This window comes from Pseudonaja textilis, chromosome 2 (genome assembly GCF_049901715.1).
Source record: "Pseudonaja textilis isolate UNSWEBS1 chromosome 2, rPseTex1.2, whole genome shotgun sequence".
NCBI classification, from domain to species: Eukaryota; Metazoa; Chordata; class Lepidosauria; order Squamata; family Elapidae; genus Pseudonaja; species Pseudonaja textilis.
This window is the reverse complement of record NC_141991.1, coordinates 30,538,908-30,565,049: the sequence shown is the minus strand read 5'-3', so window position 1 is coordinate 30,565,049 and position 26,142 is coordinate 30,538,908. Positions and strand designations below refer to the sequence as shown.

Here is a 26,142-nt window from a genome sequence, read left to right as displayed (position 1 = left end):
GCAGTTGAAACACAAAAGAAAATTTAAAGGATTTTCTTGAGAGGAAGAAAAAAGTAGTCCAGGAGAACATCTCTAACAAACCTATTACATAATTAATGTGCCACTTCAAAAAAACCAGTTCTTCCTTTTGTTTGTTTTAATTCTTTTTTACTCTTGTATGTCAATTGGTAGAGTCAACCAGCAAAAGACATTTTTACAGATGCTATACTCCTTTAAGCAAGCAAGCCAAGGCCCCCAGGGAGATCCAGTGAGGTGCAGTGGGGAAGAGGGTTGTGGGAGGTGCACACTGCAGCATTCCTGCAGTCATTCATAAGGACAAATGACTGGTGTGCTGCAGTAGCTGTAACTTTGAAACCAGGTCATAAGAGGCCTTCTTTTAGTGGGAGTGTGTCCATCATAACTTCCACTGGTTACTAAGGGACTGGTCATAAGCCAAGGGACTACCTGTACTTCCAATGAAGTAAGAAGATTAAATCAAAATCTAAGGGACTGGTTTGGACAAAACTCAGCAGCTGTTGATAAAAATAGGATTGCCAACATGCTTGCCAATGATGGATATGGAAGAAGGAGGAGGAGGAGAAGGAGATGGAGAAGAAGAAATAAACATAGCAAATAGCATCCTCTTAAATAATAGCACAATGAATCAATGCAGCCATCACAAGAACAGCAGGCCTACCCATACCAGCCTTCACATATCCCTGGAACAGACAGGTCTCAGTACCTTTCTTAAACCTTAGCTGGGCTGCATTCAATAGGATCTTGGAGAGAATCCTGTTCCAAAGAAAGGCGTCATCAACAGAAGGCCTTTTTTGGATCCCCGTTGGAAACACTCCCTAAGCATCCATTTCCCACTGTTATTGGATAGGCAGATGTCACTAGGAATAGGTCATTGCGTGTGGCAGGATTGGATCTTCCAAGTAATCAGGATTATGGTAGGGAAAAAACAAAAGAGATTTTCTACTAGGAGGTGGTATCTAGATTCAATCTGCAATGCAAATGAAAAGACAGCTGGCATTGAAATTTATTTAAACCTATAATAGTTCTCACCTTGGTTCCTTAGGTCATCGTAGCCACCATCATTTGTATGGCTGTCATTTGACCTAAAAGCTGTTAATCCATTTCAGCTTTTTTTAAAAAATAAATAAGATACCCCCCACCCCCAAGAATCTAATTTTTAATGCAGGAGTAGGAAACTTGCAATCTGATAGATATTTCTAAACACTTAACAGCTGTCATTCTGGCTGGAGCTTCTGAATTTCAGCAACATCTGGATAGCCACAAGTTACCTACTTCTGTTTTAATTAGGTTTGAATGCTAGATGTACATAAGGTGATGAGAAATATTTGGCATTTAATTTTTATCTATCAGCATCTTGATTTTATTGGATGGCTGTTTCTTACCATCAAGACATTATGTGTAGAGTTAAGGATTGTAAGGAAGGAAAATAAATATTAGATTTACTCAACATGTGCTTAGTACTCAGTTTAGATAGGTCACTAAAACCTGTTACTGGTCTTGATTCATGATGCAATTATGAATGGAAATATCACATATGTTTATTCTAGCTATCTTTTTTCTTGAGCTGTATAGGCTCAAGCACACCGTGCACAGTTAGTGAAAATCAATTGTGGCCTAAGCTCCATAGGCATTAAATCATTAAAATAATCCTATTGTTTTCCATTGAATGTTCAGGATGTACATGTAAGCCTTATTTACTTTTTTCCTTGTAATTGTGTACCAAAAAAAATAGTGATAACCTTTAATACACAAGAGATTGTTTGTTTTTTTGGGTCAGGGTTATTCAGTTAATTCAGTCTTACATGTGTTTTGAATTTCTTGTTTTCAAATTCTTAATATATTTGCAAAGGAATAAATACAAAACCAATGTCCTTCTTAAAAGTAATAGTCAATAAGGATTGTGTTTTCTTTGGTTTCTGATTGGATCTTTACAGAATGACCATAAGCTCATTCACACAGAGCTTTTCACTCTGTGTAAACCATATAGTGCTCAAGGAAAGGTATTGTTGGGACCAAAAATAATCTCAGCAGTGTGTTGATACTTCACCCTGCTGTAACTAAAAAAACTAACTTCAATTTAATTCCTGCTGCTTACGGGTTTTCTAGGCGCTACGTACCAACTCTTGTATGTCTCTATTAGTTAATATTGGAAGGTAGGAAAAAAATATCTCAAAGGAATACATAGCCTTTTATTGTTAGAATGTCTCTGGTTTAAGAAAACATTTTGATTGCACATGTCCAGGGTTTTAAAGAGCGGTAATGAAGTAGAAGGCAATTATTGCACAGATTATCATATTTCATTTCTCATTTGCCTAGTAAAATTAGCTTTAAAACCCCAGTCCTGGAGGTGGTATGTCAAATTTGTTTTGTCAAGTAATCCAGCAAGAACTCTCCAAGATACTATTCATATTACCCCAGTCATGATATTGATGTTCATTAATATAATGAAAGATACTTTGAGGAGAAGAGAATTCAGTGACTTCAAAAATTGAGACTGTTTTTAAAATATGACTTAAAGCTCTTTATTTGTCTCTACGGCAGGGGTGTCAAACCCATGGCCGGATGTGTCATGCGCTGGCCACGTCCACCCATGGTTTAGCAAAGGGGGGGAAAGTCATGATACGTCACGTGGTGACAACATGATGCCACAAGTTTGACACCCCTGGTCTACGGTGAACAGTCAGTTGTTGGGCAGGATGCATTTAACAGTAATGAGTGGAAGATCACATAAAGTGGCAAGACTAGCTGCATTTTTTCCCTTTTTTTCATGTTTTGAGACCTGGGATCCTTTGTTTCTTTTTATTGAGTTCATCCTATTTAGAGTTGCTTTAGATTTGATGTGTTTCCTATCTTCCATAGCAGGAAAATGAGCTGCCAATTTTTAATTTTTTGTTTTGAATGAACCTTGAACTGTTTGGTAATTTACCCTTGATTTACTCTAATTTTGGCTGTAATAGTCAAGGAAGAAGAAAATAAATCCTCTTTGTCACAGACTAATGCTCCTTTTCTGCAGAACATCAGGAGAATTTGTTAGTTCATAACTAGGCTGGACATGATGTTTTGCTGCCTGAAGCATATTAGACTGTTCCATGTTCAGACACAACCAAATTAGTGGCAAGGGAATTGTTCCTTTCTCTCCCTTTCCCTTCATCTTCCTCTTCCCCCTCCCCTTCCTTGTACCTAATAACAGCAGGCTACTTTAAGTGCAGTGGACACCATTGTGTACACCATTTTTTGTCCTTCAGTAAAGTCAAAACAGACACAGCCAGGATCCAGCAGTGTCCTTCAGTAGAGTCAAAACAGACACTGCCAGAAGCCAGCAGTGCTTCTCCTGACCTCACCTGGCTCCTTCTGCCTTTAGGGTAGGCCTCTCTCTAAGCAGAATCAGAAGACAGTAGTTTACTCTGAAGACAGAAGCTGGAAAGAAGCGATTCTGTGCTAAATTATAGAACAGGAAGTAGATCAAGCTATCAAATGGTGAAATAGAGAAGGATAAGAAGAGGAAACTGACACCAGAATATATTTCATTCAGTTGTTCCTCATTAAGGTGGCGCAGTGGTTAGAGTGCAGTACTGCAGACTACTTCTGCTGACTGCTAGCTGCCTGCAGTTTGGCAATTCAAATCTCATCAAGTTCAAGGTTGACTCATCATTCCATCCTTCCAAGATGGATAAAATGAGGACCCAAATTGTTGGGGGTAATATGCTGACTCTGTAAAATGCTTAGAGGGGCTGGAAACCACTGGAAAGCAGTATATAAGTCTAAGTGCTGTTGCTATTTTAGGTAATGAGGGTTTTTTTCTCACATTATCTACTTCTCTAAAGCGACAAGGTGTTTCTTCTATTGAGAGATTACTACAATATCCATTTCGAGAAACATAGACGTATAGTAGTAAAAGATAATTCACACCAGATCTCTACCATGTAGCAAACTCTGGATCACAATCATTTTATAAAAATCCTTATAGTACGCTCTCAGCTTTTCAGATCTATTCACTGGTAAAGAAGTGACTTACATTTGATTCTGATTACTTTTGAAGCTAACATAAAACCCACAATATATTTCTAGAGCTTAAAAGAAAAACTCCCTGAAGAGTAAGTACTTTGTTAACCCAGGCATTATCGCAGAGAGTCTGAATTTGTTGAATGTTTGTTCAATTTATAAACTAAGGCTGTGTTCCCTATCTAGCATTTCTTCTAAATTTTCCCTACAGCAACAGCCCTATGAAGTAGGCTGGGATGAAAGACAGTGGCTATCCCTGGTAGGATTTTATGGTTAAGGGTAGATTATAATCTGGGTCTCCCCAGCTCCAGATTAACATCTTAATCAATACATTACACTGGCTTTCATCTACAGCTGAATATATGTAATAGTTAAATAAATTTGCAAGTCTGCTTGTCTGAATTTGCAACGGTGCAATTAAATAGCATCTGTGCACTGTGTGTTGTAATTGTGTAATTGTAATACTTTTCCTGTGTAATTGTATAATATTTTTTCCTGTGTAATTGTAATACTTTTCCTGTACCCACAGAGAACTTTTACCATTGGAGTATTATAGTTTTTGGACGTCAGTCTTTTGGCCATCTTGGTTTTTTTATGTTGTCGTTTAAGTGGTCAAAATTAAAGTTGATGGTAATTTTTATTTTACCAACTTCCACTCATATAAGTAGAAAATGGGGGGAGTACTATTCTCTCTCTTCCAGATGAAATTGGGACCACTGAATTTTCTTTGTCTCTATTTTTATTTTATTTTATTTTTCATTTAGTGTGTGAAGATTAGAACATTAGTTTTAATTCTTACTTATGAGGCACCATATGGTTACCCTATAATTTTGGCTTCCCAAGGAGCTTTGTGTGCGTATGGAAAATGAAATTAATTAGGATTCACACTTTGAAATCTATTATTAACTTAATAAACCTGGCAGCTTATGGAGTGCCTTCCTCCAATGTGTGATGTAATTGTTTGTGATAACAAGCCACTATTTATAAAGCCTCATAGGAAATCTGACACAGGTGTAGAGGAAAGGTCAAGAGAAATACTTTTGTATCCATAGTAGTGCTTGAGGTTTATCGTGCATAAATCATGAAATGAATATTTCTAGCATTTTTATTTAGTTTAACAGTATTTTTTTTCTTGAAACCCAAAGCTGCCTAATAGCATTTCACAATACTTATTTAGCATCTTGCAAGCATTTTACCAACCTATGGGCAAGATATGGTTACTATTTAGAAAATAGTAATTCGGTTTTTTGTCTGGAGTTTGCTTTTTCTGTGTCCTGATTATTACTCAGTGTGAAATATCTTTTTAAATTAATTGTTAAAGACTTTTGTAGTACTTCAGATTTACCTTCCTTAGCATGAGCAACCAAACTCCAGAATGGAACTAATTTAATAAACTACCTTTCTTAATCCTTGGTTTGGAATATGTATTTTTCAGTGAATAAGATGCACTTCCTCCCCCCCACCTCCAAAGTTAGTGGAAATGTCTGTGTGTCTTATTCAGCAAATGTTGCTGACTCCCCAGCCACCCTCTGGCCACCACCCTTTAGCCTTTGCCTCCCAGCAATTTGCCTCCTTGCAGCAAACAGCCAACAGCCTGGTCAGCTTCATCATAGACTGATTAGCACAAGCAGCTGATTGTCAGTTGGATCTGCCTCCCAACAATCAGCTGTTTCAGATGCAGGGATTGCCATTGCTTATTGCTGCCTCCACGTGCCCTGTTTTCTCCGCATGCCCCACATTTGGCCCATTCCAATCCCTGCCTCGAATGGGGTGAAAATGAGGCACGCGGAGGCCAAAAACAGGGTGCACAGAGGCAGCAATTGGCGATGGCAATTCCTGAAGCCTGAAACAGCTGATCGTTGGGAGGCAGATCTAACTGACAATCAGCTGCTTGTGCTAATCAGGCCATAGTTTAATCTAAATTAGTAGAAGTTTGTCTGTCTTCTCTTTCTATTCTAGAACTAATGCATGTTTGAATCCAGTAGACATTGATTGCCTATTATCCCATAAATCTTTTACAGGTAGTCCTCAACTTACAACAGTTCCTTTAGTGACCATTCAGAGTTACAATGGCACTTACGGCTATTTTTCACAATTACAACCTTTGCAGCATCCCCATGGTCATTTGAACTAATTTCAGATGCTTGGCAACTGGTTCATATTTATGATGGTTGCTATGTCCCTCGGTCATGTGATCAACTTTTGCAACCTTCTTACAAGCAAAGTCAATGGGGAAGCCAGTTTTACTTAGCAACTGGGTTACTAATTTAACAACTTGTATGATTCATTTAACAACTGTGCCAAGAAATGTTGTAAAATGGGTCAAAACTCACTAACAACACAAGTTTTGAGCTCAATTGTTGTAAGTTGAGGACTACTTGTATGTAAACTTTCAGGGGGAAGAAATTAACCAAGATCACATTTTTGCCAGATTATGTAATAGATTTCAATCTCCTTAAGGATTTTTCTTTAATATATACATACGTGTGTGTATGTGTGGTTCACGGGTGTCTGTATTTTTCCAGTTTTATATTCATCTTTTATGTTTAAATATCACAAGAATGACGGTGCCTCTGAAACTAAATAGTCTTTTTAACTGCAGTCATGTGCCTTGGGATTTTTCAGGTAAATATTTATCGATGGAATTGCTCAAGTCATTGCGACTGGTATGGTATACAAAATATTCAAACAAGCAAACAGATAAATGTGTAGATGTTTAATACCTTGAAGTCAGCAAACAGCCATGTGATAGCAACCTCTTAGTTTTATGAGTTTGCATAAAGCATCACTGGGAAGTATCTGTGGGGAAATGGATGTTGCTTGATATAAGATCAGATTACCTATGAGAAAATTTGCCCTCTCTGGTAAGGCTAGTCAAAAAATAATGCTACACTTGTGTAATCTAAATAAAAGAGATAGGATGAAGGAAGGAAAATTATATATTTGCTACACTTGGCACAAAGAGCTTAGTTACCTTTCCCCTTTCTCTGTGTTCTCTTGATTCCTTTGGGGTCACCTTTATATTAGTCAGGTGGTACTAAAGTCAGTGCTGCCAAGAAGGAGAAATTTGTGGTCCTTTTGCAGTCAGAATGGAGAAATCAATCTCCAGAAATATGTAACAGTAGAAAACAGCAAACAATAACAGTGAAGATTTAAGTTTAGAAGTTTTCTTGCAGTCAGGAAAGGCCAGCGTGTTCAATGTGACATTTTAGAAATAAAAGAATATCATCAACTGTTAACTCTCTTCTTTCCTTTTCTGTTTTCCAAGTTCAGTGATCTCAAAATTACATACAGCACATTTATTGTCATTGTCTTTTTCAGACTATAAAATAATAGCTTGTGTTGGTGCTTTATATGGCAATTCAGAAATTTAGAGTTCATTTGTTCTAAAGTTTAGTTGTTTGCTATACTTGTTTATTTGTATTGTTTATATGCTGTTTCCTAAGGCAAAGTGTCTCAAAGTTTATAAAATCCAAAATACACAGTAATACCCCCATAAGTTAAGAAAAAATGTTTTAAAAACAAAGACAAATAAAAAAAATAAGGAAATAAGATTAAAGGCAGAAAATCTTTATCAGATACCTAGAAGATATAACATAGGCATTGCATGTTTATCTAGCTTTTGTGATAATACTTTAAATGAAGAGACATTTGGTAGGTTTGCTTCAGGTGTCAATCTTTGTATTATCTTTATTACCGTTTTGATCAAGTGAAAATATTAATTAAAATGGTAACTATAAAAAAAATGAAAAAGGCACTTCATGAATTCCTGGGAAAGCAGATAAAAATATCTGTTGTTATTCCAGAAGGAATTCCTTGCTGACAAGTCCAAGCATTGATAGAACATAATAGCCCATTTGCCAGGTTAGTAAGTGTTATGGCTGAATTTACATGGCTGTATATATTAGGTGGATTAATGGGATTTTTTGGTAAATGCTAGGTTGAGGAAATCACAACTGAATGTTCTGCTATAATGCATAAGTACAACCTTCCTACGGTGACAGTAGCTGTGGCAATGAGGAAGGTTGATGCCTTTTATCTTGCTAAATAAAATCAAACTGAGTTCCAGATGACATGTCAATATTGTTTCTTTTCAAAAAAGAAAGAAAAAAACCTACCATGGCCTTCTGAGATGTTATTCTGCTTTCATTTATAAACTTAATGTCGAACGACCTTTACTTTTTTAGATGTTTATTTGTTTATTATAGATTCTTGTCAGCCAAAATCTAAATCTGGTGATTTTGTTTTGTTTGTTATATTTATTAGATATAGATATAGATGAAGATAAAGGTAGTCCTCAACTTTATGATCACAACTGAGCCCAAAATTCCTGTTACTAAATGAAACATTTATTAAGTGAGTTTTTGCCACATTTTACAACCTTTCTTGCCACAGTTGTTAAATGAATCGCTGCAATTGTTAAGTTAATAACATGGTTGTTAAGTGAATGTGGCTCCCCCGTTGATTTTGCTTGTCTAAAGATCGCAGAAGCTGATCACATGACCCCAAGGCACTGCAACTGTCATAAATATGAGTCAGTTGCCAAGCATCTGAATTTTGATCATGTGACCACAGGGATGCTGCAGTGGTTGTAAGTGTAAAAAATGATCATAAGTCACTTGTAACTTTGGTCACTAAATGAACTAAGTTGAAGACTACCTGTACTCCACCTTTCCTCAGACCACAAAAATGTACATAAAACTCCAACTTTTATCCCACAAAATACTGAAGTCTGACTGAGAGCTTCTGTCCGAAACCCACCCACTGAGATTCCATGGCTGAGGAAACTGGATTTTGTCAGCCCTAGTCCATCCAACACACGAATCATATTGCCTTATTGTCCCTTTGTACAACATAATTGATATGTAAATTATATGGCTATGTAACAAGAAAACTATGATGCCTGTTAGTTTTGGATGACTGATTATAGGTAATCCCCAGGTTACAAGTGTTCCGTTAGCGAATGTTCGAAGCTACGCAATATGCACCCCTTAGCATTTACGAACAAGGGCTGAAATTATGAATATTGCAGTGCCAAGGTAATTGTTTGCTTTTACGAATGATCACAGAGGCTCTGCAACATTCCCCCCACCTATTTCTCCTCCCCCCCCCCGGTCGGATCTTCTCAGGCACTTCACCTATGGAGACTCACCTTGCAAAGATCTCCGCTCTGTCGCACTTTCTTTGCCTGCTTCTTTGTTTCAGGCTTTTGATGCATTCTCAGAGAACAGAGGCTTAACATACCGTGAGATCATGCGAGATCAATTGCGCGAGATCTTGTGCTGCTGATTTTGTGTGATCTTGCACTTTAGGCCTCTATTGTTGTGAATTGAGGCCTTGACTTTTGCAAACAGAGGGAAAGCTTTGGACCTTCAGGCCTTCCTTCCTTTAGTTGTTTCCTTGCCAAAGCCTGCAGGGAGACTATGTTCCTATAGGTTTTGGCAACCCTTTGCAAAACCTTTTGTTGGCCCAAGCAAAGCTTGAGAGGAGTGGGCACGTCCCTCAGAAGCCCTGTTTCTACTGGCAAAGGCTTTTTGAAAAGGGCTGCCAAAGTCTAAAAGGATGCAACCTTCAAGCACTTTGCTGACAAGAAAGGAGGCCTGGAGGGTCACGTGCATCCTTCCAGGCTGCCTTTCTTACTGGAGATCCACTAGACGAGGCTTCCGCTGACAAAAATGGAGACTATGTTGAATAAACCACTATTGTCTGAAGGCACATAGGATGCTAAACCACTAACAAGGTAGAAGCAAAGTATGTGTTTTGCAAATTGAAATGCGGACCGGTATTTCAGTTGACACTGAACTAGACTATTACAAGTTTAAAAGTTACAAATCAAAAATAATGAATCTCATCCACAGAATATTGATTGATGTGTTCCGTCAAATCGTTTGTGACAGCTAGAATTTATAGATTTTTCTTCATGAATATATATCCACCTAAATATTAGCTCAAATATTTTCTTTTAATGTAGTTTTGGAGCCTGGCTTTATGTGGCAGAATAAACTGCAAGAGCATTCTAACTCATCTACTGCTTAAATTATTGGTGCTTAGTTTATTATTCATTCTAGTTTATATTAAATTATAAAATGATGGCGCATACCTCTGATGAGACTTCATCTCCTTACAGTAGTTAATATGTACCAGTTGCCTCAGGGCCACAATATTTCTTTTTTATATTGTTTAATGCAGTAGTTTTTAAATTAGGGGGGAAAGGCAATGATATTGTGAATGCAAGCAAATAAAAGTCTTGACAGATTCCTCACCTACCCTTCAATAAGCAAAGCAGAAAGATAAATTCAAAAATAAAACATGCCTTTATTTTCTTCTGCAGTATTTTTGTATATAATTAAATGTTTGTGTGAGGGAGTAGTGTTTTCTTTTGGTCTTCTTTTCTTTTGACTTAGCTCATTTAAACTGTAGCTTGCAGTATCCATTCTAGCTTGAATTCTGTTGCTTCAGTTCTTGTTGGCATTGGAGTTAATGGGTTGGGATAGTTACTTCAAACTAAGAATGAAAAACGTTCTCATTTGGGAGGCATTCTCCAGAGTCCAGAACATTCTCATATTATCCAGAAAATTCTCATTCTGGAAATATTCTGTCTGGATTGTTGTCCTAATAGTGTTGGGAATTGAGCGACATACTAGTGAGATGGACTGATAGATGGACCCATCATCACTCTTCTCTTGGTTTACCTTGTAAGTCAATTTATGTATTTTGAGGTTATGGGAAGTGATTTCAGACCAACGCTTGCTTGCTTGCTTCTTCTAGTTAAAAGAATCTCTAGTAGAGATGCTGAAATAAGAACTGCCCCTGATCCAGAACTGACTAAATTGGACTAGATGAACCTATGTTCTAATTTTAGGTAAAGTAACTTCATTGCTTAGGTGAATTTAGCGGGACCTTAATATGTACAAATTACAGTGAAAATGTCTGAAGTGCATTCTACTATAATAATAAATATCCTTTAATTATTCACCAGCATACTTTTGTAAGAAACTATATTTTTACCCTGGTCACAATGCATGTCAGGCTCCCTTGATTAATACTTGGCAGAAAATTACTGATCTACAGAAATGGTTCTATTTGTCAGCTAGACTTGGAAGATGTCTCAGACATGGCTCAGAGAGATAAGATTTTTTTTTTAGACAAGACAAAAAGTGAACAAAACAGCTGATTTTTCCATTGACACTAAGAAGATACAAATGATTTGTAACAAGCACTATACCAACTGTCAGTGGTGGGATTCCATTTTTTTTATTACCGGTTCTGTGGGCGTGGCTTGGTGGGCATGATGTGGTTTGGTGGGCGTGGCAAGGGAAGGATACTGCAAAATCCCATTCCCTCCCCACCCCATTAACCTGCTTTCCAGCTCTGTTCTCCTGTGCAGGGCAACAAAAGAAGACCCAGCCAATCAGCTGGGACTCGGGAGGCAGAGAATAGATGGGGGCAGGGCCAGTCAGAGGTGGTATTTGCCGGTTCTCTGAACTACTCAAAATTTGCGCTACCAGTTCTCTAGAGCTGGTCAGAACCTGCTGAATACCATCTTTGCCAACAGTGGTTTAACTTGTTGTTGTTTTCCCTTTCTGGCCTTTCTATGAGATAATGGACTTCTGGTGCAGCACTTTCTTGAAGCCAAACCATTAGTGAGCATTGAAATAAGTGTCATCTTAGACCCGAAAACCACTGGCTCCTGTCTCAACCCTCACATATAATTTTATTCAGGGTCACTGATTGCTTTAGATATATTTTTGATCGGGATATTTTTAATAGAACTGGGAAAAGGAACAATGTGTGCCATATGTGTTCATTCACATCATAAATGATAGGGTACAGAAAAAAAATTACGGTAGACTGCCATCAACCTGATTAACGTCTTTTGACTATTTTAAAACAAAAAAATAAAAAACCTTGAACAGCTTTTCCCAAGAGCTCCTTCCTGAAGCTTTGCTCTAGCACACAGAAAAAAGCAGAAGAAAGGTAGATATTGGTTTCTTTGCCCAATATAAAAAAAAAAACTAAGTTTATTTTTAAAAAATATGAAATACCATTAAGAACCCGCCTAAGAGGTAGCTTAGCAACCATACAATGTCGAACATAGGGTAGTATTAGTGAAAAATTTCCTCTTGAAATTATGGAACCAAATGTCTGTCTGTCTTTCTCAGGAAAAGGGGAAGATTATATATTTTAAACTGAATTTTCAGCTCAAATCAAAATTTAGTAAAATCAATATAACTAGCTAGTCCATTTTAAGGGCATGGCATGATATGGCATAGAATAAGAATAGAATAGAATAGAATAGAATAGAATAGAATAGAATAGAATAGAATAGAATAGAATAGAATAGAAGTTGGAAGGGACCTTGGAGATCTTCTAGTCCAACCCCTGCTCAAGCAGCAAGCCCTATACCAGGGGTGTGAAACTCGCGTCATCATGTGACATATCACTGCTTTTTCCTCCTTTGTTAAACTAGGCATGGGAGTGGCCAGCGTGTGATGCATGTGGCCCACGGTCCGCGAGTTTGACAGCCCTGCTCTATACCATTTCAGAGCTTTCCTTCAACAAAACATGAACGTTTATTCACCAAGTTATGCAAATTTGTCAGCTTTCTTGCCTTCAGTTCTGCAAGGCATAAAGAAACAGATCAAGAAAGAAAAAAGAAGGAAAAAATTGTTCTTAATCTCTCTCCTCTGGCTCCTAGATTGTGCCATTATCATAACAAAGAGAAAAAAAAGAATAAATTGAATGGAGTCCAGGAGTGCAGGTGTGCAGCTGGGGGCAAAAGCAAAGTGTTTTGTTCTTAATGATTGCCTGATTTCAGCACTGCCTACAAAACGCAGCATAAAAAAGTTATCCTTCAGCAAATGTTGTGAATTTGAGGAGTCTTTCCCTGCAAAAAAACAAACCAACATTAATATATTTTTAGCCTCCAAAATAAAGTGCCTATTGGTGGTGGGGGATCTTCTGTGAGTTTTTATTCTGCCTGCTTTTATGGCTGTAATGGTTTCTTAGCTGAATTTGCATTTTTTGCAAGCATAGATGATTTATTCTGATCCTATGTTTTGCTTATGAATCTTGTGCAGTAAATTAGACAAAAATAGACAAAGGCCCAATGTTGTCCTATATGTCCCAGTCCTGAGCAATGCTTGGAAGCTGGAGGGAGGGAGGAATCTGTTTCAGCTCATCCCAGTAAGATGAGATGGTGGCAATAAAGGATAATATTTGTAGCTCAGGGATGAAGTGAGGGGTCCTTGATGCTCTCAGCACTTGGTTGTTTTCCTGCAGGTGTTTCATTACCTGAAATAGGTAACATCGTCAGTGCTGGGATGGCTCTGGGTTTTGGTCTCCCTGGTTCAGATGAGATGCCATCTCTGACTCTTGTCAGAGAGTCAGACCTCTTCGGAGGTCCTCCTGGATTTGTAGCTCCACAAATGTGGCTAGCGAAGTCTTCAGACAGATTCATCTTTCACCCCAATTGAACCCATTCCGGGACCAGGATGCTTGCTCCCACTCACTCATGCCCTGGTCATTTCCTGGTTGGACTACTGCGATGCGCTCTACGTATTGAGACCCGCTGGAAATTACAACTGGTCCATAGTTACAGATATAAGACCTGTAAAGACCTGGCTTTTCCTACAAGCCTTTGGATAGCATGAGATTGTAGCCCTCAGTCGTTTGACAGTTTGCTTAGACATGTGGGATTCATTGTGCTCGGGTGCAGTGGCCTAGAGGTGGAACTCTCACCTCATAATCAGGAGGCTGTGAGTTTGATCCTAGCTAGAGGCAGATATTTCTCTCTCTGGGCAGGATGAGAATAGATCTGCTGAATATAACTCCGCATTGGCGACAGGAAAGGGCACCGGCCAGTAAACACTCAGCTCCGTTCAGTTGCTCAGACTCCACGCTACAAGGGATTATGGGATCATTAAATGGAGGAGGAGGAGGAGATTGTGATTGTGTTGGGATACCAGGAAATTTTATGCTGTTTTTTCAGATTTTTTTTTAAATTGTTCTCATTGTTTAATTATGCGTGAGCTGCTCAGGGTAATACTACTGAAGATGGACAGCTACAGAAATATTTTGAATTAATTAATAAATATTGTTATTATTGAAATTGTTATTATTAAAAGGTAAATTCATAATTTATTTTTTATTTAGAAAGAAGGAAAGAAAGAGATTTCTATACGTAATTGGCAATATCAGTTGTTAAATCAATTCTAAAAGATATACAAGTATAGTCCTCAATGACCACAACTGAGCCCAACATTTCTATTGCTAAGCAAGACAGTTGTTAAGTGAATCACACTCTGTTTTATGACCTTTTTGCCATGGTTAGTAAGTGTTATTATGTGAATCATTGCTGTTATTAAGTGAATTGTGTGGTCCTTAAGCAAATTTGGCTTTTCCTATTGGTTTTGCTCATCAGAAGCTGGCTGGAATTTTTGATCATGTGACCACTAGGATGCTGCAACAATTGTAAGTGTGAGAACTGGTCATAGGTCACTTTTTTCAGTGCCATTGTAACTTTGAAACAGTTTCTAAACAAATGGTTATAAGTGGAGAACTTACAATTCAATACATAAAAAGCCCAAAGTTTGTATGTGACACAAATCCATATGTAACACGAATGGAAACCAATAATGCTTTCCAATGGAAGTTAAATTCTGCATCAGATTTGCTTTTAACCTAGGAAATTATTCTTAGCATTGAAACATACTCCCAAAATTTAACAAGCTATTTTTCCAAAAAAAGGAATCAAAGATCTTTTCCATTATAGTGTATAAAATCTCTGCAGCCATTAACATATATAGTGCTAGTTTACTATATTTTGGATGGATGTATTGTTTAGTGAAATTCAATAAGAGCATTTGAGGTTGTAATGGAATTACAACCTTCAGAATCTGTTCCATTCTGCTATAAATCATTTCTCAGTGCTGTTGAGCTGTAGACTACAACATTCTCACGCATGTAAAAAAGGATGCAATCTATTAATACTATTTTCAAGTATTTTTTAGAAAAGGATTTGTTCATTTAAGCAATCAAGATTGAAATAATATATCAATGTTGGAATATACTTTCTCTTAAATATAGGTAGTCCTCAACTTATGATTACAATTTAGCCCAATCACTATAATAATGAACAAGCCCAGGTGACTTGTGTTGAATCAAGATTGGGGGAATTATCTGGAAGTCACCATAATTGTGAAAAGTGGTCATGTGCCAATAGACATGATATTCACAGCATCCATCTACCTATCTACCTACACACTCACCCATCCACCCTGTTTTAAAAATAAGACCCAACTGGAAAATAAACTCTAGCATAATTTTCAGGATGCTTGTAATATAAGCCCTACTGTCGGGCTGCATATTCAACTACGACCGCAGCAGTAAAGACACTAACCTCCAGCAAACGAAGCCAGTCTCATTCAGCGGGGACTTGATAGGGATTCCCTATGACGCTGCTTCGCAATGCTACCTGGGAGTTGGAGGTTGAATAGGAGATTCCCAATGATGTGGCAGCAGCGCTCCGATTCATGAATACTCTGCTGAATGGGGGGGGATTTACACAAAGTGTGCTAAAGAGTGCTAATGGAAGTAGAGGGGATTGGTATTAGGTAGGGTGCAGAGCGATCTAGCCTATGGGACGTGGGATACGGGAATATTGCATAATTAGGCCATATTGGGAAATGTGGGATAAGTGGGAACTTAGCATAGGATGGTCCGAAGGAGTTAGTTGCAATTAGATGGGGCAATGCTATAAAGAGCGCTGGAAGGCGAATGCTTCCAGCACTAACCTAGCTTGGAATTCAAACCATTAGTGCTGGATGAATGTGCATTATGTGTACAAATAAAAGACTTCAAACCTTGATGTTTGTTGGTTTGTATCCCGGGAATACGAACATCCGGAAGACCGGCTAACACCTACCCCCAAAATAAGCCCCAGTTAAGTTTGTCAGCCAGATAGAGGCATTTAGTACCATATTTCCCTGAAAATAAGACTTAATCAGTAAATAAGCCCCAATGCATCTTTTGGAGCAAACATTAATATAAGATACAGTCTTATTTTTGGGAAACCCAGTCAGTCAGTCAGTCAGTCAGTCAGTCAGTCAGTCAGTCAGTCAGTCTGTCTGTCTGTCTGTCTGTCTATCTATCTATCTATCTATCTATCTATCTATCTATCTATCTATCTATCTATCTATCTATCTATCTTTCTATCTTTCTATCTTTCTATCTATCTATCACAGTGATACCTTAGTACTCAATTGCTTTGAAACTTATCAAATTTGGTATTCAATACATTTTGATGCGAAAATTTTGTCCTAGTATACATTGTTTATTTGGAACTCAATGCGCAAGCTACAACTTGTCAGTGTCAGCTGCCTTGTCACTCACCATATTATTCCTTAGGTGAAAATTTTGCTCAGTACTTATCATTTTAGGTATTCATTTCTCCTCCTGGAACCAATTAACAATGAGTACCAAGGTACCACTGTATCTATCATTCTCTCTCTCTCCCTCTCTCTCTCCCCATCCCTCTCCCCCTTTCCCCTTCTCTTCCCCCCATTATAAAATTGAAAATTTATATTTTTTTTCTGAAGGGAAAAAAGAGTAAAGGATAGAATATGGAAATGGCCATATGAGGAGTGGGATGGCAAAAAAATAGTTAAAAGGAGAGTGGATGTTTAGTTGAAAATTAAAAAAAAACAACTTCCAAGTTGTTATGTACACATTTAATATCAAGATGAAATGACTTACTACCTCTCTCTGGCAGGTGGGAGGCTGATCAGCTTTTTATAGTCAAACTTCCATTTCACACTTCAGTTTCATATCACAGTTTGTGTGCTTGCTATTTGTGGGAGGGCTGTCTGTAAAACCACAGTCTGCTTTTGGATGCAGTTGGCCTTGTTCCATTTCTTCCTAGGTCAAATGAAAGAAGAAGAAAAAACCTCTGTTATGTTTCATAAAGTTTGTATCCCAATCTTACCTATGTCAAGGATACAGATCTACTTGAGAAAAGTTGTCATTTTTACTCAACAACCTGGGGATCAGAAAATCATCAGTGGGAATATTCCCCCCCCCCTTTTTTTTTCTTTGTGTCAGAAATTGATGCCTATTTGCTAATTTTCTACTGGGTTATTTTAAAGGACCAAAAATTAGAGTCTGTATTAATGGGATGTCTCAGAACCAGGAATGGAAAAGAACATCCAGGTAGAAGATTCTTGGACTTTGGATCAAAGAGCTTAGCTATTCTGTGTTTTCCTTCTTTCAGTGGAAAATAGGTTGGAAAAGTAAAACACTTTGAAAAGTAAAACTAGAAAAGTAAAACTTGAAAAGTAAAACTAGAAAAAGATGCAAGAAACCATGAGAAAACATGGAAAAGTAAAGCTAGGCAATTGTGTCTTTTTTTTGCTATTAAAATTATTTCAGTAAAATAATTTTACTTCATAAAATAATAATAAATAAAACATCATGAAAAAGAAAAGAATACATATGCATGCATACAGTGAAATTTCTATTAGAGTGAAAGTTGAAATAGCAATGTGATTGTTTTAACCAGTTTTTTTAAACAGCAAAACAAATAAGACAAAAAGGCATGTTGGAGACTACTAGAATATTTCCCTTAGCATGTTTTAACAATGAGATTCCATAAGAAATCATAACAAAATTAATAAATGTCACCCGTTAAGCTATTCCAAGGTTTGCTTGGGAATAGCTTACTGAGTAACCACAAATACCAGGTTTTCCATATCGTGGCAGGGAAAGTTGCAAGCTGCTGCCAACTGTTGATTTCTCCTCCTCATCCTCTTTTGTTCCATTCATTTAAAGACCCACACAGTTACTTAATGACCACAACTGAGAGAGAGAGCCAAGTTTGCAGTCTTTGAACAAAAGAATCACATGAGCACTCTTGACCATTTCGCTGAATGACCAAGATTCCAGTCCCTATTGTCATAAATTGTGGAATACTTGTAGATGCTTATATAAGTAAGTTATATTGTTACATTGGTAAATGATGTTCATGGCAGCCAGCTTATTTTTCAACACAGTTCATGTGACATGCTTAGTTTAGACAGAATGCTTATAGAATAGCAATGCTAGGTAGATACAGCTAAAGCTTTTAAATATTCCAGCTACATTCTTCTTGTTTATCTGGGTTTTAGTTGTTGTTTTATTTATTTTTTTACAAAAATGCTTAACTGGTTAGTTCCTTATTAGGTGGGATCAGGGGTGTGATTCAACTGGTATAACTGGTTCGGTGAGCGTGTGCTTTGCACGCGCACAGAGGGTTTGCTACTGACCTTCTCCTGCAATCCCCCTCTGTGTTAAACAGCTGATGCGTGGCAATCCACTGTGCCGCGTGAAGCAGCTGAGCTTGAAAACCAGGAAATAAAGGTCAGAATAGAGTTGGGACAGGCTGACAGGCCCAACAGCTGATCATCAGAGCGAACCAGTTTGCTCACAGATGATCCTTGGAACTACCGGTTCACCCGAATCAGGCCAAACCAGTAGAATCCCACCCCTGGGTGAGATGCTAACTTATTAAACAAAGGAAAGGGGACCTACTTGTTAAGTCACATTAGTTAATATGAAATGTCCTTGATGCTCCCTGAGCTTGGTTGTTTGCTTGCAAACATTTCATTACCTAAATAGGTAACATTATCATTGCCGTTTAGAATAGGACAGTAAGACTGTTGCATCTGTACCTATATAGCAAATTATCTCTGTTACTGTAGCATTGTGGTCTGTAATTCCCTTTATGGAAATGAAACATAGAAACAATTTGTTGGGTTGTTCAATGGGTTGAAGACAAGTTGCTCATTTCTCTTATAAATATTTGCAGTAGACTACAGCAATCCTGCTTGTCAAAGAGAGTCCCATTTTTATTGATTCACAATAATCCACAATATAGACTCCTCTTACAGTTTCAAAGTATTGCACTTCCTTTTGTATTCACGACACTCCAATGCAAAGGTGATGTCTCTTGGAAAAAATATTCCATTAGATTTAATTCATTTGCTAGCTTTAGACTAAGCACAAGTCTTTCAAATTGGATATAGTGCTCTAAACTTCTTTCACTTAGTTGCATTGAAATGGGAGGAACAGTACAAGATCTACAGTTTCTTACTCTGTTTTCTTCTTGTATAATTTGTTCATGCTTCATTGTTTACTATATTTAGAATCTCACCTTCCCATACAATTAATGTATCTAAAAATATTTGTATTTACTACATTCTTTTTGTATTAGCAGACATTTAGCATTGGATTTTTTAAAAAATATAGCATTTACACATTTGTGCAATGCCACTGTTAAAAACACAGATTTTCAGAGAGTAGTTTTCCTGGCCAATAATGCAGTTTTTAAATTTTTTAAGTGCAAAGCTTAATGACTAAATTTGTGGCATAACTAAAACACTATAAACAAGCATCAGACTTACCTTTCTAATTTGTTTTTAGTTTGGAGCTGTGAAGCAAACACTAATGAATTTCACACTCCTTCTTGTAGTCCAATAGGCAGCACTGGCAATTGATTGAGAAGCCTTAATTGCAAAGTGAAGTGGTGCTGAGTATGCTGTGTTATACTGCATTGTAGCACGTTCCAGTAGTTGTAAATATTGACATGACACTTTATTTGTCATGCTATCTCTTTCTAAAGGAGAGAAGAAAAGAAAGAAATATTTGTCATGCTATCTCTTTCTAAAGGAGAGAAGAAAAGAAAGAAAGATCACATATTCTCAAAGGGAAAGGGTTTTAGCATCTTGGAATAATTTGTAGATTTGTTGAAGCTACTTGATAGATGCTTACCAAAAAGATTAATTTTAATGTTGTTTTCTGACTATAGGCTTATTTCATTTCCAGAGCCAGCTAGAAACTGGGTTTGCGATGCATTACCCAGTAAGAATCAGTAAATCATGTATATATTTCAAATGAGTTTCAGGTTATGTTTTTAGTGAGTTGTTACTCTTTCCTGATGTGATCTGAGAATTAAGACCAGAGACAAGATTTAAAAATGTGGTCAGATATGTGTGTGCATGCACATACACACAAACACTAGAAATTATTTGTAGCTAGCTTTTCTAGAATTGAGACCTTCAAGGGAAAAAGAATCAGTGCAGAGTGAATCTACTTGGTAAATACCAATGCTTCAGGCCTGGTTACTGTAAAATAAGATTTGGCTGGTTTACTTCATTTTCCACAGTTTGGGCAAGCAACTGTGGAATTAAATTACTTCGTATCATTTCCCTTAGGTGCAGGAAGCCTGACTGACCCTGTTCTCCCTGCTTTATTGATTAAGAATAGAAATCTAACTTTTAGATAGTCAGACTTGTTTATGGATTTATTTACTTCTTTCATAATGGTTACATGGGAAGTATACCCCAAAAGAAACCTCACCACACCAGAAACCTCAGAAAACAGTGCCAAGAAACTCAAGCCAGCCTTTCCCCCTTTAGGAAAACCAAGAATCACCAGCTGAAAGAAAAAACTCAGAGCAGCCCTGCTAACCGAGCTGATAATAGAAACACTTAAGTAGAGCCATTAAGATAAGGAGAACAGGCTAAAAATAACCACCAAGGCAAAACCAGAATTCTCATTTTCCTGCCCTCTGACAAGATTAACCCCAGGATAGGAAAGACAAAGGTCCTGGAACAGGATTAACCATTAAGGCAGGAAGACAGGATCCAGGGCAATCACTTTAACTAGGGGCACACAAATAAACCCATTAAGCTGCAGGAGCTTCAAATGCTCAGATTCACACACCCAATCTGCTTGCAAGCCAGGAAAGCTCGATCTGTGTCACTACTTTTCTTGCCTTCCTGAATTAAAGGATCCCTTTTTGGCAACTGGCTTCCATGTCTATTTCTTCTCGGCCTCAGTGACTGCTTCCTAGCTGGGAAACAAACTCAGGAAATTTTTTTCAGCAGCTGCATGCAAGATACTTTACTGCCTCAATGCTCTTTTGGCAAATTTGATAAAATTAAAAATATCTGTTCAGTTTGTTTCTTACACCTCCCAGCCTTTTTTGGCTTGATATGTTGCCAACATAAAAGTAATCAGTATATAAGCTCTAATTATAACTGATTTGGCCTGAAAAGCTTGTAGCACAAAGAATAATGATCGCCATCATAATTGACAAACTAAAAAAAAAAGGGGGGGGGGAGGGAATAAAGAAAACAATGTTCAGAAAAACAGAAAGACAAACAAAAGAAAGAAAAAGGATGCAGAGAAATGCTTTCTGATATTTACAACAGTTATAACTACAATTCTATTTTAACCTTTCAAGTTATAATACTCTTTTTCTATAATCTAGCTCTTTGAAGAAAATTTTTAATATATCTAATTTTGTTCCGTTCTGTATTAGTAATTGAAATTTAAGAGTTCTTCTCCTTGAACTGTAATCTTTAATTCTTTGTAGTTCCTTCTAATGCCTACCCTTCAAAATCGTATCCTTTCATATTTCTTTTAAAGAATTCAAAACATGACAGATTCTTATCTTCATCTTTAATCCATCCAAATAATGTCATAGAAGTTGATTAAAAAAAATCTTTGTCCTTTCACACAAAGTTTTTCAAACTTTAACAAGTCTTCTTTGTAAATCCAAAATAGATCACTCTTTTGATATGTTATTTGTAAAACCTTTTTAATTATTAAAACATCAGATTGTTTCATTTGTATATCCAGTGTGGCATCTTTTTTTCTATATAATTCTTGTAGTCTATCATTTTAAAATTCACTTTTAGATAATTCTCAGTCTTGCTAGTAAAACTTGTTCCTCTTACATATAATCTTCCAAACACTGTCTATCATGACAGATGCTCTTTAATTTAATATCTGGGTCTATTGTTCAAAAATATCCTTTTAATATATCTAAAGCTAATATATTTTGCTCCATTCTGTATTAGTAAGTCAAGTGTAAGTATTCTTTTCCCTTAATTGTAATCTTTAATTCCTTCTAGTTTCCTTTAATATCCAACCTTCAAAGTTCCTTCCTTTCATATTTCTTTTAAAGAATTCAAACCATGGGAAGGATACTAATAATTAATTCCAAAATCAAATCCATCTGGACTTTTAATCCATTTATAGCTTTCTAAAATCAAAGTTCTAATCAACCTTTTGCTTTTTATTTCAAAAGAATTTTTAAAGTCCTTGAACTTGTATTTAAACTTCTTTTGCTAATGATTGAAGGAAATCCACCCACTGTCAATCTAAAGGTTTCTAATTGCTGAAAAGCAGTTAACAAGCAATTTCCAAAAGGAATTAGAAAAGGAAGTATGTGAATCCTGTGTCCTTTGAAGAGGCACTGAGCTTTAAACTCACTGGAAGTCTCTGTCTTATGGTCTCCTTTTGAGGAGCAACTGTCTGGAGTACTTCTGGGCAAACTCAGGTTCTCTCCTGGTCCGGAGAGGAATTCCAAAAGGCTGGTCTACTCATCAGCTCTTCATTCTGCCAGTCATTGGCTCTGTTTTTCACAGAGCTATCTTTAGTTCACCACTTTTTCCTCGAAATAACTCAAAATGATTTAATTAATAGTGACTATTAACAATAAGAAAATGTTCTGTCACAATGGATACAGTGATTTCCGGTTATTGATACTGTCACCTGGAACATGATTTATTTGAACAATCATCCTGACAGTATCTATGCTGGACAATACAGAACTAAAACTGGATCTGGGAGGGAGGGTTCATTTACGTTTCCTTGCAATCTACCCTTTGGATGATAAAGAATTATTAAGAAAGCTGGGACTGAGAAAGGAGGTATATTAGAATGCAAGACAGATGTTGAAGCGGAAGGGTTTGTGGTATAGAGCAATATATATCAAAAGTAAATGGTTGGAAATAGATATTTTCTAGTGTATGCCATGTGTAACCTATCTGGAAAAAAAAATGTCTTTTTTCCTAGTTTAACTGTACCCTTTTGTAATACAGATTTACAGTACAATAGATTAAATATTTTTTTTCTTGCTTGGCTTTCTTCCTTTTGGTCTGTATTTCTAATGTGCTGTCTGTAACCCAATGCCTCCAGAGCACACACACACACCCCTTTCTCTTTAAATTCTGTTTCCTGATGATTCCTAAGCGCTTTACTTCCAGCCATGTGCTGCACAAATGTACAACCTGGGACCATATCCAGACTCCCAAAGCCTTGGTTGCAGCCCTTCAGAAACCTCCAAAAGTTATTACTGAATTTTAACTTTTAATATGACAACTATATGGTATTAAACTTATAACTGGTGATTAATTTTATTCTGGAGCAACAACAGAGATGGACTGGGCCAGGGGTATCAAACTTGATTCATTGAGGGCCACATCAGGGTTGTGTTTGACCTTGGAGGGCTGGGGGGCATGGTCGGGGTGTGTGTGTGACTGGCCATGGTGGGCATGACACAGAACTCGTGTTGGGGACACCTGTGGTGGCCAAGTGCTAAGGCAGGACTTCCCTGAGACCATCCCTCACTCTCATTATAATCTTCCCTCCCTCCCTCCTTCCTTCCTTCCTTTTCTACTTTTTCTTCCTTTTCACTGGTCCGCAGGCCTTGAGTTTGACACCCCTGAGCTAGGCAGTTATTTGCTTCTTTCCGTGGACAATAGAGATTATTATAGCAGAGTAATTATCTAACCCAGCCCTGTATTTGTCTGCCCAGATTTTCCATATCTCTTGTAGACCACTCCTCTGCTTAATGATTTTCTAATTTTGGCTTTTACCTGCCCTCTTTCTTGGAAGAAAATACATTGGGATATTGTATCTGCAATTTTTCTTCTCTGGAAAAAAATAGTAGACAGCAAGAGCACAAAGCAGATAACAGAGAAGAGCTGTGGAAATTATATAGTATGTCACTCCAAACTAAAAGGATATATTTTAAATTCATTAGTCATATTAATTCTCAAACTCTGAACAATGACCATGTTTGGTTAAGGCAACAGGTTAGAAACCAGGAGACTGTGAATTCTAGTCCTGTTTTAGGCATGAAATCTGCTGGTGGACTATTGGCTGGTCACTCTTTCTCTCACACACACCTCAAATCAGTTCACAGAGTTGTTGTAGTGGGGAAAATAGGAAGAGGAAGGAATATTGGATATGTTCACCCCCTTCGGTTATGTATGACAATAATAAAGGCGGGATAAGAAAATGAATAAAATAGTGCTATTTGCATGAATAGGAAATGTCTTCCTAATGCAAATAATTTCAGAGATATTATTTTCTTAATATTGCAGCTAGAAAATGAAACATGAAACTGATCTCTCAGCTAGCTGGAATTCTACCAATGGTTACCCCACAACATCTCTCTCTCTCTCTCTCTATCTCTCTCTATCTCTCTCTCTCTCTCTCTATCTGTAGGCATCTTGTCACACTTTCTTAAATGTTTAATAGGATTCTTGGTATGACTTTATTTACATTTACTTCATTTCTTGATCTTTTTTTATTTACTTATTTATTTTTGTCAATTGCTTTCAAGACAATAGGTATAAGTACAAAACATAGTTATGAATACATGGATACATACAAGAAAATTTTTAAAAAATCTGAGATCTGTGATCTCTCTCCTTCCCTCCCTCTTTCTCTCTCTCTTTCTCTCTCTCTTCCCATCCCTCCCTCCCTCTCCCCCTTCCTCTCTCTCCCCCCTCTCTCTCACAGAGAGAGAGAGAGAGAAAGAGAAAGGGAGAGAAATTGACATTTTAAAAACTGATCATGTGAATCCAAGGCACAAGTGACCTCCTTTCTAATTGGACCATAGATTGTCCATTCTTAAGAATTCCTAACTGCTGTCAGAGGAAGGCATAACGATGCAAACCTGATAAACTTTTCATGTTCTTTACTATCAGTATTGATTCCCCCACCCACCCCGGTTTTCTAAACGGCTTCCCTTTTTCATCATAAATTTGGCATTACACACAAAGCATAGAAATAGAATTAAAATGCTGCTTGGATGTCATGGTGAGTCATTAGTAATGGTTTTGAGGGAATAATCCTGTCACAACCTGTTTGTCTTATTCAGTAAGTGTGGACAATAAGAAATAGCTATTAAAACATGTGGAATGTTTGTGAAGATGCTTACTTTTCCCCCCCTCCTTGATGTAGTAGTACCTAGTTTATGGGCATTGTTATAATGTTGGCAAATTCTTTTTCTAATGACTCCTAGTGTAGCTTTTTGTTCTTTACAGAGTTGCTACAGATGAGCTGGCATCTTTGCCGAGCTATCTAATAAGGTCTTGTATCCTGGTTATTTATAGATGGTTCCAATTCCATAAATGTGAATTTAAAGTTAGCCTTCTTCCTCCTCCACATGCATTACTTAAATTGCATTACATTGCTAAAATTAATTGTGCTTGCCATTTGGTTAACCATTCATCTATATAAATCAGATTCCTTTCGGATCTCACATCAGGCTGAATAATTTGAACTTGTATTTAAACTTCTATTATCTACAGACTTGGCTAGCTCACTCCTCCTGCTGGATTTAAGGGGAGATGTAAAGAATACACAGCGTCAGTACTCAGTAGAATTTTAATTTCTTTGAAGGGCTAGTTCACTTCTTACCCCTGAGGCAAGATATTTTATGAACAGATTTAAAAGCACTGGTCTCGGTACAGATCTTTGAGAAATTCCACTCCCTAATTTTCTCTGCTGAAAAATTTACCCATTTATTTTCCTCCTCTTTTCTTTCTGCCTTATAATAACTACAGTAGCTAGCAATACATAAAGGGCCAGCTCCTCTGTTCCTGGCTCCTGAGTTTCTTGAAGAGCTTTAATGAGGATCTTTGTCAAAGGCTTTGTGAAAATCCATGTATAGAGCGTCACCTCCATTCATCTGCCTGTTAACATTTTCAATAAACTCTGCAAGACAGGTGAGGCAGGCTTTACCTTGGTGAATTCAATGCTGATTTTTCCATCAGCAAGGTTTGTTTCTCTATTTTTTTCTTTAATTACTGTTTCCTGCTATTTTCCTGGGACAGATGTTAAGCTTACCAGTTTATAATTTCCTCTATTTCTCTTGAGCATTTTACATTTTATTCAGTGTCTCCATGACTGCCAGTCTAAAGTTGCATTGCATTGTTCATAAGTGTATGTTCTTAGATGAAAACACAGAGCTGTTCTTTTAACATTAATATGCAGGAGAGTTTT

General features: G+C 37.2%; 1 protein-coding gene across 2 annotated transcripts in view; it reads left to right on the top strand.

The window, feature by feature from the left end:
- Positions 1 to 26,142, top strand: part of SUCLG2 (succinate-CoA ligase GDP-forming subunit beta) — a 229,682-nt gene that overhangs the window by 89,675 nt on the left and 113,865 nt on the right. The gene's annotated exons all lie outside the window — the stretch shown is intronic.